At 43.3% G+C, this 11,677-nt stretch overlaps 1 long non-coding RNA gene across 1 annotated transcript; it reads right to left on the bottom strand.

The window, feature by feature from the left end:
* Positions 1–470: 470 nt before the first annotated feature.
* LOC147363284 (uncharacterized) lies at positions 471–2,728 on the bottom strand. Its single transcript, XR_015136869.1, has 3 exons — positions 2,017–2,728; positions 1,419–1,534; positions 471–936 (listed from the first exon to the last, which is right to left on the bottom strand). It is a non-coding gene; the product is annotated as an uncharacterized LOC147363284 (long non-coding RNA).
* Positions 2,729–11,677: the final 8,949 nt, after the last annotated feature.

Genomic DNA, 11,677 nt, shown 5'->3' on the forward strand with positions numbered 1-11,677 from the left:
AATAAGGGGAGAGCAGAACCTAAGAATCTGCATTTTAACTCCAGCTGATTGGCAGAGATTCTGAAGTTTCAGATCCACTGCCAAGACCTTGGGAGCTGGTAAGTTTCCATCACGCTAGGCATTTGACCCCCTCCCTCCTGACGAGGGTTACTCCCCCGGCAGGTGCTAGAACTCAGCAATGCTCCCTCTACAAATGCACTGCGTGGGCTGCAGGTGCATCCCATAAGCCTGACCAGAGAACACTGAACATGCGGCCAGGGAATAAAGGTCCAAAATTGGTTGTTAGAAAAAGAAAGTCTGATAAATACATTACGATATATAAAATAACTAATAAGAACTTGCTGCGCAGCATAGGGATCTCCACTCAATACTCTGTAATGGCTTACACGGGAAAATAATCTAAAAGAGAGTGGATATATGTGTATGGATAGCAGATTCACTTTGCTGTACACCTGAAACTAACACAACATTGTAAATCAGTTATACTCCAATAAAGATTTTTTAAAAAAGAAAAAGTCTTTAATGCATATAGGACGTTAAACAATTGTCAAAAACAGGGTTGGCACCGGAGAAGCGAAAAGCAAGCCATGGAAGGTCTGCATGGCCAAAATGAGAGAGAACACCAAGCTGAATTCCAGAGATACAGATCAATGCCCAGATGGGATTTGTTCTGTCTTTTTAAATTTTTTGTTCTGACTACGCGTTTGTGTATTACCAGCTTATGTTTGCAAGAGTGGGACAAATCTGTTGAAGAGATGGCAGGAAAGCAGCAGACACAGGTGGAATCAGAAAGACTTTCCTCCCTCTTTCCATTGAATGCTGGCTCTGCTGCTCACACACTCTGTAGGTTAGGTACTTGCAAAACTAAGGATCCGTAAGCCTCGTTAAAGGGCGTGTAAGTGTCCTCGTCTGCGCTGGAGATAATGATGACAGTACCTGCAACATTAAGGCCACTATGACGAGTCAATAAAGAAATGACCGGGCAGGCCTTAGCACTGCCTTAGCACTGGACTCCATACACATTTAGATTTTTATTATATGCCTCAGATTTCCAACAAGGCCTTTACAAATTCTTACAGCAGATAAAGTTCAAAACCTTCCTAGATGGTCAGAAGTTATTGAATTGGTCAGCAGCTACTGAATTGAATTTTGCAAGTAATGAAAATACAGAAACTCGGGTTTCTGGTATAAATTGAGGAGAGCATGGATTTGAAAGAGATGTAGGTGCCTTTCGTACTAGTTCACATACAATTGAGACAGACAAGCGGTTTCTTACTTGTTCTAGTGGAATTGTAACAGAGTAAAACAACCAATAGCACAAATCAACCAATTTTCCTCATAAGCAGGGGAAAACACCGAATTCCAGCATGAATACTGGAAGATACAAATAGGCATCAAAGTTCTGAAATGGCACTCACCCTTCCTTAACAGGAATACGCTTCTTTAACTGCTATCCTCGCTCCTGACTTGTCCTGGCAATGCTCCCTTGCTTTCTGGATTGTCATTCTAAAAGCTTGATGTACCTTAGAATCACCTGGAGGGTTTGTTAAAACAGAGATTTATAGGCCCATCCACAGCATTTCTGATCCAGGGAGTCCTGGGCAGGACCTGAGAATTCGCATCTTCACAAGTTCCAGGGAGGCTCCTGACTGAGTCCTCATTTTCAATAGCACATACTTAATTCCATCCCTTAGGAGTCACTCAACCTCTTTATGCCTCAGGTGCTGCATCTATAAACTGGGGATAAGAACATTTATCTCACTGGGTTATTGTGAGGATTAAATTAGTTATTCCTTAAAAAGTGCTTAGAACACTTTCTGTAACTGTTAAGCCCTCCATAAATGTGGGCCTTGGTTCAGAGAGAGAGCTGCAGTAAGGAAGTTCTCTACTAATACAATCCTCCATGCTTGCTCTATGCAACTCAAGTGGTCCCACAAAACAAGTCTCTTTCTCCTTGTGCTCATTACATCAAGCTAAATTAAAAATAACAACACCTAAAATTTATTGAGTACTCACTATGCACTGGAGAAGGCAATGGCACCCCACTCCAGTACTCTTGCCTGGAAAATCCGATGGACAGAGGGGCCTGGTAGGCTGCAGTCCATGGGATCGCTAGGAGTCGGACACGACTGAGCGACTTCACTTTCACTTTTCCCTTTCATGCATTGGAGAAGGAAACGGCAACCCACTCCAGTGTTCTTGCCTGGAGAATCCCAGGGACGGGGGAGCCTGGTGGGCTGCCATCTATGGGGTCGCAGAGTCGGACACAACTGAAGTGACTTAGCAGCAGCACTATGTACTAGGCATGCTAAGCAATTTACATACATTCTTTCTGTCACTTTCACAACAATCCTGGGAGGTGCAACTATAATCCCACTTGTGCAAATGAGGAGAATGAGGCTGCAAAAGTACCTAAATATCTTAAGTATCTTGTGTTGTCTCACAACCTCTAAGTGTCAAGACTGGGATCTGAACCCCAAAACCCATGAATGCAAAGCCCATGCCCTTCATCAGCCCAGATGAAACAAGTAGGTTTCATTGTCCATCATCTCATCTGCTAAGAGCTGCCTGGGGCACAGTATTCTGAGGCATAAATATCCTGGCTTAAGAGGAAGGATTGCTAGAATTGATTAGACATATCTAGCTGCCATGCAAGCTCGTGGGGGTGGGGAGGAAGTAAAAACATAGACCAGATATTTGCTGTCCCTGCACTTTGCTATGGCAACACAGATGGTGGTAAAGGTTTCCTAATTTTATTGACGATTATATTTAAATACACACAAATCAAGTGAATGCTCTCAGGAGTTGCTAATGATTTCAGATCTGTAGTCCGGCTCCCCTGCCCACTGTAATTTAATTCACATGGTATTTCAGTGCATCCCGACAAAGGCAAATAGTTGTGTGACTAAGAGTCATCTGTAGACGATACAGAACCATTGTTCTTTGGTTTTATCCAGTGGGGATATGGTGGTTGAAAATTGTCATTAGACTATCTGACATGATTAATAAATATTCTAGCAAGCTTTTGGATAGTATTCAAGGATTTAAAGGGGAAAGCAATATTCTGTTTTCAGGTAAAACACAAAAAAACACCAAAGCTTTAGCCTCCTGAAGCTGACTCCTGTTGGTGTTAAGATATTTTCCAACTCCCTTAAACCCAGGGTTCTCAAATTTCAATACATGGGGAAACTGACATCAGGAAGTTTGTTACAAAGATTTCTAGTTCCCTGCCCAGGAGATTCTAATCCCGAGGGTCAGGGATGGAGCAGGGTAGTTGCACGGCAAATAGGTACCACAGGTCCTAGGACAAGACCTGGGAAGCCTTGCCTTAGAGGACAAGGACAATCCTGCCTGCCTACAGAGGACCACGGGCCAAGAGGCGGAGCCTCGGACTTCAGTTTTGATTTCTGACCATTCTAGTACATGCTGTAGAACAGGCGTTCCTTCTGTTTTTCAACAGGAAGAAAGCTTTTCTATTCAAAACATATCTTAGACATCACTAGATATCAGTTGAGAAGATGAAGAATGGCAAAAACTACAATTCATTTTGTAGTTATTATAGATAAATATGTATATATTTGCCACAATACTATACAAATAGATATTTGAGAAAGAGGAGAAACTCTGTGTAAGAGACAGTGTTTAATTCATCTGTATGAAATGTTCTGTGCACATACAAATTTTAAATCTTTTACAGCAACTCTGCAAACCTTTCCTCACTGCTCCTCCCAATCCTGCCTGCCTACAGAGGACCATGGGCCAAGAGGAGAAACCCCTGACTCCAGTTTTGATTTCTGACCATTCTAGCACAGCTGTCCCTTGGTTTGTAGATGAGCCATCACTCACTGGAGAAGGAGAGAGGAAAAATCACCCTCATGGAGCCCTTATATGACAAGTGTGGATCCACATTAGCTGTTTCACATACAATTCCTTCTTCCACCATCAGCACTAACACAGTCCAAACCCAAATTTGATTAATAAATTCTCATTTTACTGTAAAGTCAGATATCTCCATCCCTTATATCTCAGTTCCAGTTCCTATGTTTTTTAAGGCTAAAGCTCACATTTGTAAGCAGTATTGAGTCTGAAAAAGGTGTTGGGTATCTACCGTGAGCAAAGCACTATGTTGAGCACCATAAAGAACTTATTAAAAATCAGCTTGGATTGAATACTAGGGTTCTTGTCATTAAAGAAATATTCATTTGGATATTTTTGGATGGTTTTTATTCTGTTGTCAGATTTAAAACTCTTCTTGTCTTTAGAAATGGAAAGGTAGGAAAACAGGATTGTCTTTTCTTTATTAAGAGTTACTCAGTTCCAACAGACGTGGTTTAAATAAGATTATGATCCCAATTTCCTTTTGTTTATATGCACATTCATTTTGGCTGGGTTTCCCTGAGAAATCCCTGCCTAGACAGTGGAAGGTGTTGGTCTAAAATTCAAAATTTCCAGAGAAAATCTGTAAAGCACACGTGAGCAGAAATAAACAAGGAATGTATGTAAAAGACAAAGACAGCACAATGATCAGTAACCAGGAAGTGCTTGCCCGTGTCTGTCGTTCCTGGACTGTGTCGTGGCTGGACATGGCGTGTTTGTTTGATATTGTTGTAAATGGTAACAATGAGGACTTGGACTGTGCTGAAAGCCCAAACTTAATAATACAAGGAAAAAGCACTCAGAAAGCTATCTTAATTGACTCTGATGTTTTCTGGGGGACTGTGCTCAGATGTAAAACCACCGTGCTCATAGATGATTGAGCTGTAGTTCATTAAGAAATGCTTGAAGGGTGATGAGAAAGGAGAAAATGAGAACTGCTTCATTGGGGGAAATTTTTTTTTAATGCTATTTGTCTTCATGACACCAAGGAGAAGCACAAGGAGATTCAGCAGCTGCATTCAGTTTGTGACGACCTTTCACCTCCGTTGATCTCTGACCTGGCTGTTTCAATCACACAGATGCAGCAGCTCGACAAGGAGATGTTTAAGGAGACAGTTTTCCTTTGTAGTGCAGTGGGAGGAAAAGAAGTTGAGAAGACAATCTCTCCAGCAAAACAAATTGCTTCTGTGCTTCAGCTGACAAAGGGTTAACAGACCATCAGGCCCAGTTTCTGCTCAGCAGTTTAATTGCTGCAGGCCAGGAAATATTGGAGGGAGAGAGGGCTGTTACTGGGGACCTCATTTTTCAAAGACCTGTCAGAAAGCTAGGCCACTGCACAAGTTTGATATGCAAACCAGAAATTGGGTCTCTCTCCCAAATTCAAATGACTCAGGTCCTATGGACCTGCCCTTCAGCAGGAATTCTCTAGGTGTTGGCCTCCAGGATCCTTTTAACCTGTTAATAGATGGTTTCCCCAAAGAAGCACACCAGACAGAGAGTGTGAGGGTGTGTGTGTTTGTGTGTATGTGACTTTAAAGCAGGGTTCCTAAGCTTTAGGATGCTTCAGAACCACCTGGAGGACTTGTTAGATAGTATTCAGCCCACACTTCTATATCTGTTTCAGCAGATCTGGGGTGTGGGGCAGAAATCTGTATCTCTAGTAATTCTGAGGTATGCTGTTGCTGCTGGTCTTGAGACCTCTGTGAGAAACAGTGTTCTAAAATACACTTTCCACTGTCTTCTTTCTGCCGTAATAACTACACTTACACACACACACACCAAGATAATAAATGTTACATATTATAAGTTACAAAAATGCCAACATTATCATTATTAATAATAGCTACTTTGAGTATGCTCTGTGTGCAGTGCTATCAATTCTCCAAGGCAGATATTATTGCCCATTTTTACCAATTAAGGCCTGACCCAGCCCAAATCCAACTCCTAAACCCATGATTTTAACTTCTTTAACATATATCTAGCAAGTAATAAAACAATGAGTTAAAATTAACCAACATGCGCATGTTTTTAATTAATGTATTTTCTATATGCTAATAACAAACATGGGCTTCCCTGGTGAGTCAGCGCCTGCCAGTGCAGGAGATGCAGTTTCAGTCCGTAAGTGAGAAAGATGCCCTGGAAGAGGAGATGGCAACCCACTGCAGCATTCTTATCTAGAGAACCCCATGGACACAGGAGCCTGGAGGAATAGACAACAGCAATAACAACATACCTGTACTAACTCTCAGTAGAAGAGTATAAACCTCCATATATCACCTAGAACTAAAAAAAAGGAATATGCAAGGAATATTGCAAAATCAACCAGCCAAGAAATGCGTACTGAGTTCTTCCTGAACTTGAGGACCACAGGACAAGCCAGCTTCCTGATCCAATGCACCTGAAACAAGCAGGGAATAGTCTAAGATTAGTGCAAATGTCGAACGTAAGTGTCACGAGATTTTTTTTCCTGCATTGACAAACAGTAGTAAGTGCAAAAGATAATATGGCACCCTAGCAATGTCTTAGAGCAGTGGTTCTCAAGGTTTACCCAGTCTCCCGGAGGACTTGTTGAAACTCATACAACTGCCTTCCACTTTCAGATTTAACAGGACTTGTGAGAGGCCCAAGAATTTGCCTTGCTAACAATTTCTCAAGTGATGCCGAAGCTGTAGGTCCAGGGACCACACTGTAAAAAATACTGTTTTAAATGAGGCTTCCTGGATTCTGATCCAACTTTTAGGCATGGATTCAGCAGACCACTGCTGGAGTGACTCCCATGTGTAAAGCTTCTTTCTAGCTCTGAGAATAAAGCTGTAAGCCAAACAGACAAAATCTCTGCCCTCACTGGGCTATCTAGGAAGGACACTGACAGGAAATAAGACATTCATAATGTAACAGGTGATTTGAAAAATGGGCAGATAGAGGACTCTCTTAGTGCATTCACCTCTCTTGAGAAGATAATATCCATCAGAACAAGCCAGTGTAAGCATCTTGGTGACGAGAGTTCCAAAGAGGAAGTACAAAGGCCCTGAGACAGAAATGTGCTCAAAGAAAAAGTGAATTCAAAGAAAAGCAAGGAGACTAGTGGCAGAGGGGTTTGTGCAAAAGGAGAATGGTAGATGAAATTCAGATTTAACAGGAGTCAACTTTCTAATAAACACCAAGGCTCAGAAATGACGTCTCAGGTGCAATTACTTCTAAAGCTCATCCAACTTTTTCAGTTTCTCATCAACACTATTTTGGTGTGAGATTTGAGAATAGACATGTTCCCTGAAGCAGAAAACAAAGAATACATCCTCATAGGAAAGGTTTCGAAGAAGGCAATGGCACCCCACTCCAGTACTCTTGCCTGGAAAATCCCATGGACGGAGGAGCCTGGTAGGCTGCAGTCCATGGGGTCAATAAGAGTCGGACACGACTGAGAGAATTCCCTTTCACTTTTCACTTTCATGCGTTGGGGAAGGAAATGGCAACCCACTCCAGTGTTCTTGCCTGGAGAATCCCAGGGACGGGGCAGCCTGGTGGGCTGCCATCTATGGGGTCGCACAGAATTGGACACGACAGAAGCAACTTAGCAGCAGCAGCAGGAACGGCAGGAAAGGTTTATTAGGCATGCTTGGAAACAGAGCTTTGCATGATTTTTATGGAAAAAAATCATGTCACCCTCCTAAACAAGACCCTGAGTCAAGCTTACATATTGAATATGCAAATGGAGGAAAGAATTGAATCCAAAGAGGAAAGGGAAGCTCTTGATGACAGACAAGATATGGAGGGCAAAGGAGGGAAAGAATGGATATGCATGGCTATGAATGAGGATTTAGAGAAGGAAAGGAATTTACACGAGGAGGACAGCGAGTCTGGCTTTATACCTAAGTCTCTGTGAATCTAGTGGAAGTGTGTGTTTGTGTGTGTATGTGTGTGTGCGTGTGTGTACATACGCACACTGAGAAGTAGGGGAGATAATAAGACTTGGAGAAAAGTCATGGCTGAACACAAACAGATGACAAATGAAACCCCCTAATTAAATATGTTACCTGAAGAAGTGAGCATGGAGGGTGGAGAACAGAAGGTGGGGACTCAGCCCTGGTGCAGAGAGATGACCATGGGAGGAAGAAGAGATACAGAATCAACAGCAGGGTACCAAAAGTTCACAACAGCCCACCCCCCTATTACCCTGAATTACTGTTTCTGACAGAACTGCAGCAAACACAAATCGGGAAAAGGCTAGTTCTTCTGTCCTTCAAGCATCTGGCTTTGCAAAAGGGAGCTCACATTACAGAAAACACTTCATCCCATAAATAAGTCAGACTCAATTATTTTATATCAAAACAATATCTTAGCTTTTAACAAGCACAACTGCCAATACACAGAGTCACGCGTTGTGAATCACTATTTGCTCCTTCCTACACTTTCTAATTTCCTGCTAAGGAGACAGGGCTGAATGGGGTCATTAATCTGAATTAGAAATACTGTGACCTGCTCTGCACTTTGCTTGCTAACACTGTGATGGAGCTGGATCTGTGGGGGGTTTACTTTCCATTCAGTTCTGAGGAAGAGATGGAACAGAGAGATGGAGGGAGATTCTGAGTGAGTTTTAACTTTTAAGCCCTTTTTAAATTCCAGATACAATTTGGGCGTCTCACTATGGGGCTTTGAAATCATTGCTGTTATCTCAATGCTTTTACTGGAAATGGCATCAAATGACAAACTTCACTCAGCCTCTGTCTGGGTTCTAGAAGGCTCACCTACGCAGCCTAAAATGATATGCTGGCTTTATTAGAAAAGGGGAAATGTATGTATCTTGCTCAAACTACCGCACAATTGCACTCATCTCACACGCTAGTAAAGTAATGCTCAAAATTCTCCAAGCCAGGCTTCAGCAATATGTGAACCATGAACTTCCTGATGTTTAAGTTGGTTTTAGAAAAGGCAGAGGAACCAGAGATCAAATTGCCAACATCCGCTGGATCATCAAAAAAGCAAGAGAGTTCCAGAAAAACATCTAATTCTGCTTAATTGACTATGCCAAAGCCTTTGACTGTGTGGATCACAAGAAACTGTGGAAAATTCTGAAAGGGATGGGAATACCAGACCACCTGATCTGCCTCTTGAGAAACCTATATGCAGGTCAGGAAGCAACAGTTAGAACTGGACATGGAACAACAGACTGGTTCCAAATAGGAAAAGGAGTTCGTCAAGGCTGTATATTGTCACCCTGTTTATTTAACTTCTATGCAGAGTACATCATGAGAAACGCTGGACTGGAAGAAACACAAGCTGGAATCAAGATTGCCGGGAGAAAAATGAATAACCTCAGATATGCAGATGACACCACCCTTATGGCAGAAAGTGAAGAGGAACTCAAAAGCCTCTTGATGAAAGTGAAAGAGGAGAGTGAAAAAGTTGGCTTAAAGCTCAACATTCAGAAAAGGAAGATCATGGCATCCGGTCCCATCACTTCATGGGAAATAGATGGGGAAACAGTGGAAACAGTGTCAGACTTTATTTTTCTGGGCTCCAAAATCACTACAGATGGTGACTGCAGCCATGAAATTAAAAGACGCTTACTCCTTGGAAGGAAAGTTATGACCAACCTAGATAGCATATTCAAAAGCAGAGACATTCCTTTGCCAACAAAGGTTCGTCTAGTCAAGGCTATGGTTTTTTCTGTGGTCATGTATGGATGTGAGAGTTGGACTGTGAAGAAGGCTGAGCGCCAAAGAATTGATGCTTTTGAACTGTGGTGTTGGAGAAGACTCTTGAAAGTCCCTTGGACTGCAAGGAGATCCAACCAGTCCATTCTGAAGGAGATCAGTCCTGGGATTTCTTTGGAAGGAATGATGTTAAAGCTGAAAGTCCAGTACTTTGGCCACCTCATGCGAAGAGTTGATTCATTGGAAAAGACTCTGATGCTGGGAGGGATTGGGGGCAGGAGGAGAAGGGGACGACAGAGGATAAGATGGCTGGATGGCATCACTGACTCGATGGACGTGAGTCTGAGTGAACTCTGGGAGTTGGTGATGGACAGGGAGGCCTGGCGTGCTACAATTCATGGGGTCATGAAGAGTCGGACATGACTTAGCGACTGATCTGATCTGATCTGATGTATCTTGCTGGCTTAACTGATGTAACGCAATGGATGATTCACTGGCACTGCCATGGAGGGAAGGATCTAAATGAGTTAGGGGCACCTGCAAGGCCTTTGGTTCTGTAAGTGTCTCCCACAACTGCCTGCTTACTTCAGAGTAAATATAGTGAATGGCCCTTCAAAAAACATAATGGCAAAACCATCATTGACAGCTTTCAGATAGTTATTTCACTTGTAATAACTACTTGCTGGGTGGGCTGGGATAAGACACTGAGAGAAGACTCAAGTTTATTAATTTATCTTCTTGTTTAAATCTGGTAAGAATTTTGATGGAATTACTGGGGCTGATGGGAGTTAGGAATTCTCTTCAGAGCTATACCCGCCTTGTTCTCTTGAGGCACCTGGAAGAGAGTCACAGGTTACAGCAGACACATAGTGTAGCAACCTGTGGTTGAAAGATGCCTTTCTTGACCTACCCAACCTAGCTCTACCCCCTGACTGGTCACAGCCCTTGCTGTTAACAGTACTACGAAGGGAAATTCATTAGAAATAGAGTGGGTCCGCAAAGGGTTGGGTGAATTCCCAGTAGGTAGGTCTGTTGGGCTTCCCTGCTGGTTCAGATGGTAAAGAATCTGAATGCAGGAGACCTGGGTTTGATCCCTGGGTTGGGAAGATCCTCTGGATAAGGGAATGGCAACCCACTCCAGTATTCTTGCCTGAAAAATTCCATGGACAGAGGAGCCTGGTGGGCTACAATCCATGGGGTTGCAGAGAGTTGGACATGATTGAGTGACACACACACACACACACACACACACACACACACACAGAGGTATGTTAGGGTGTGTCTGGAGGTGCAGGCCCAGCCTTCTGAGGTCAACAAGAATGGCTGCACCCCCTCAAGCCACTGCTGGATGTCTCTCCCAGGCTCCAAATACAGAACTGAAGGGACTGCGGCTTGAGCTAAGAGTCATTCATTTGTCTGTCTTAATCACTGGGTCCCACCTCCCCACTCCACCTTGGAAGCTGGGAGGATGGGAGCCTCACATTTTCTTTATAGCTTGTGTGTGAAAAACGTTCCCTTTCTGACTCATACCCTGGCCCCATGTGGCCTCCCGTGGTCCTGGGTGGTAGGTCCCTGAAATAGGCCCATCAGCAACTTCACCCTGACCTTCTTGAGCTGGCCAGCATTCTACTGCCCACTCCACGTACCCCATCTCCTCCTGAGAGACCAGAGGTGACTGCAGCCAACTTGCTTTGGAGCCTTGGGCTTTGGGGGTTTTGTTGTGGTTATTGTTGTTTAGTCGCTCAGTTGTGTCTCACTCTTGGATCTCATGGACTGTAGCCTGCCAGGCTCCTCTATTCATGGGATTTCCTAGGCAAGAATACTGGAGTGGGTTGCCATTTCCTTCTCCACAGGATCTTCCTGACCCAGGGATCGAACCCACATCTCCTACCAGTTTCTTGCATTGCAGGCAGATTCTTTACCACTAAGCCACCTTGCTCTAGGGCTATGGAAAACTCAAGTAATTTTCTGTGGTCACAACCCCAGGGTCCCAGTCAGTGTAATTATAAGTCAATCACTTCCCTTCCAATTCTGGTTTCTCTTCCCGTTGGGCAGGTAAAATCACTTCCATGGCTCCCTTCTCCCCTCAGTAGGACATTTGTACAGGCCATTTACCTCACATCACATGAATCTTCTCAACTGAATGT

This window comes from Bos grunniens, chromosome 11 (assembly GCF_055505025.1).
Source record: "Bos grunniens cultivar Pamir isolate PY7600 chromosome 11, Bosgru_T2T1.0, whole genome shotgun sequence".
Taxonomy (NCBI): domain Eukaryota; kingdom Metazoa; phylum Chordata; class Mammalia; order Artiodactyla; family Bovidae; genus Bos; species Bos grunniens.